Source organism: Alosa pseudoharengus, unplaced genomic scaffold, assembly GCF_046254945.1.
Source record: "Alosa pseudoharengus isolate Yale_2024_CS ecotype anadromous, Long Island Sound unplaced genomic scaffold, YU_APseudo_1.1 YU_APseudo_1.1_scf_77, whole genome shotgun sequence".
Lineage (NCBI taxonomy): Eukaryota > Metazoa > Chordata > Actinopteri > Clupeiformes > Clupeidae > Alosa > Alosa pseudoharengus.
The window spans coordinates 101,238-104,527 of record NW_027468867.1 but is presented as its reverse complement, the minus strand read 5'-3'; positions in this window follow the sequence as shown (position 1 = coordinate 104,527).

Sequence of the window (3,290 nt, the reverse complement as noted above, 5' to 3'; positions counted from 1 at the left end):
GCCGCAAATTTCGATTGGATATTACGGGTGAACGGTTTAAGTTCCGAAGACAAAACACCACAACTTTTGTGAGGCTTGGTCTGACGATCATGTATGTCAAGTTTGGTGACGATCGGACAAAATTTGTGACCTGTGAAAAATTAGTTTCACTTTCACTAAAATCCAATATGGCGGAAAATCCATCATGGCGGAAAATGACGTCATAGGGTGCGTTGAACTCGGCCTGGTCCAAGGATTCCAACGGTACCTCATTTTTCAAAATCGGGTCAACAGGTCAAAAGTTACGTGCGTGAACGCACGTCCAACTTTGGCCTGTTGGTGGCGCTAGAGCCCTGGAGGTGCCGACATGAAACTTGGTGAAATTAATCATGGGACTGTCCCTAATCGGTGTGCCAAATTTCACAACTTTTTACCAGACGGTTCTATGGGCTGCCATAGACTCCCATGGCGGAAGAAAGATGTTAAATAATAATAATAATAGGAAATCATAGAAACACAATGGTTGCCTCGCAGCTTCGCTGCTTGGCCCCCAAATATAGCTGCAAGCAGCAATGAGGGGGCCAAGCAGAATAGGCCGGAGTAGCCACGGCGACAAGATAGAACTCAGCAGACACCAGGGATCAACAGGGCTGAAACAGGGCTGAGTATTGCCACCGCCTCCGCCAGCCAGCCCCCCCCCCCCACCTAATCACCCCAGCCCGTCCCACCCCGTCCTGCCCTGCCCAGCCCTTGCATGCACGCATTAGAATTAACTGGATGGAACATGTTGTCTTCAGTTTCACATCAAAAAATAAAAGATTGATATAACACATCAGCAACTACACATCAAAATGCAATATTGCTAATTGCAGCACCCCCTACAGGTCAAAGGTCACCAATTTTTTTGAGCGTCCTCCTAATGGGGTCATGAATATATGTAGTAAGTTTGGATATAATACATGGCAGGGTTGCTGAGATATGAGCTCACTTCCTGTTTGGCGGCTTCGCCACCATTTTCGATTGGCTGTTATGGGCGAATGCTTTTGTCAATTGTTATAGAGAACAATATATTGATAGGTTATGGTCTGAAGATGGTTTGTGCCAATTTTGGTGAGGATCCGCTGAAATTTGTGACCTGCGAAAACTTGTACGTGTTTTTGATTAAATCCAATATGGCGGCCGAATCAATTACGATGACATTACAAGTTACCTTGGGTCGGCCTAAGGACCTCCAACAGTATTACCAGACACCACTAGTGTGTTTTAATTCTAAGCACAACTGCAGCTACAGGCCAAAAGGCATGTTTCTTAATTACAGCGCCCCTTAGAGGTCAAAGGTCACCAGATTTCTTGAGCGTCCCCCTGATTGGGTCCTGAGTCCATATACTAAGTTTGGTTATGATAGATTAATGGGTTGCTGAGATATGAGCTCACTTCCTGTTTGGTGGCTTCGCCGCAAAATTCGATTGGCTGTTATGCGCGAATGGTTATAGTTCCGAAGACAAAAAGCAATGCATTAATGAGGCATGGTCTGTAGATGATATCTGTGAAGTTTGGTATCAATTGGACAAAATTTGTGACCTGTGAAGACATTTAAGTTTTTTTGATGAAATCCAATATGGCGGAAAATCCATCATAGCGGAAATTGACGTCATAGGGTGCGTTGAACTCGGCTTGGTCCAAGGATTCCAACGATACATCATTTTTGACAATCGGCCATACGGGTCAAAAGTTACGTGCGTGAACGCACATCCAACTTTGGCCTGTTGGTGGCGCTAGAGTGCTTGAGGTGCCGGCATGAAACTTGGTGAAATGAATTATTGGACTGTCCCCAATAAGTGTGCAAAATTGTATAACTTTTTACCAGACGGTTCTATGGGCTGCCATTGACTTCCATTGCAAAATAATGCGCATCATCAACAACTGGCCAAAATGCATTTTTGTCAATTACGGTGCCCCCTAGAGGTCAAATGTCACCAAATTTCTTCAGCGTCCTCCCGATGGGGTCTGAGGTACATGTACTAAATTTGGTTTTGATACATGAAAGCGTTGCTGAGATATAAAATCACTTCCTGTTTGGTGGCTTCGCCGCAAATTTCGATTGGCTGGTACAGGTCAATGCTTCTGTCAATTGTTCCAGAAAGCAAGGCACTTATAAGGCATGGTCTGAAGATGGTCTCTGCCAATTTTGGTGAGGATCCGCTGAAATTTGTGACCTGCGAAAACTTGTACGTGCTTTTGATTAAATCCAATATGGCGGCCGAATCAATTACGATGACATCACAAGTCGACATGGGTCGGCCTAAGGACCTCCAACAGTATTACCAGAGACCACTAGTGCGTTTCAATTCTAAGCACAACTGCAGCTACAGGCCAAAAGGCATGTTTCTTAATTACAGCGCCCCCTAGAGGTCAAAAGTCACCAGATTTCTTGAGCGTCCCCCTGATTGGGTCCTGAGTCCATGTACTAAGTTTGGTTATGATAGGTGAATGGGTTGCTGAGATATGAGCTCACTTCCTGTTTGGCGGCTTCGCCGCAAATTTCGATTGGATATTACGGGTGAACGGTTATAGTTCCGAAGACAAAACACCACAACTTTTGTGAGGCTTGGTCTGAAGATCATGTGAGTCAAGTTTGGTGACGATCGGACAAAATTTGTGACCTGTGAAATTTTAGTTTCACTTTCACTAAAATCCAATATGGCGGAAAATCCATCATGGCGGAAAATAACGTCATAGGGTGCGTTGAACTCGGCTTGGTCCAAGGATTCCAACGATACCTCATTTGTGACAATCGGACATACGGGTCAAAAGTTACGTGCGTGAACGCACGTCCAACTTTGGCCTGTTGGTGGCGCTAGAGCGGTCAAGGTGCCAACATGAAACTTGGTGAAATTAATCATGGCACTGTCCCCAATCAGTGTGCCAAATTTCACAACTTTTTACCAGACGGTTCTATAGGCTGCCATAGACTCCAATGGCAGAGGAAAGATGTTAAATAATAATAATAAATATAGCTGCAAGCAGCAATGTGGGGGCCAAGCAGTTGAGCAGGAGTTGTCATGGCAACCCAATGTTGCTACATTATACACACACCCAATTAACCACCCGTCCCACACACACACATATACACAGATAAACTTCCTCTCCCACACACCCCAATAACCCCCCACACATATGCATACCTCAAACATCACTAAATGTATTGTGCATAGTCAGGTTGTAGTCACGAGTCCACATACCAAGTTTGGTGTCGATACGAGAAAGTGTTGATAATTATAGCACCCCTAGTGGTCAAAAGTCACCAAATT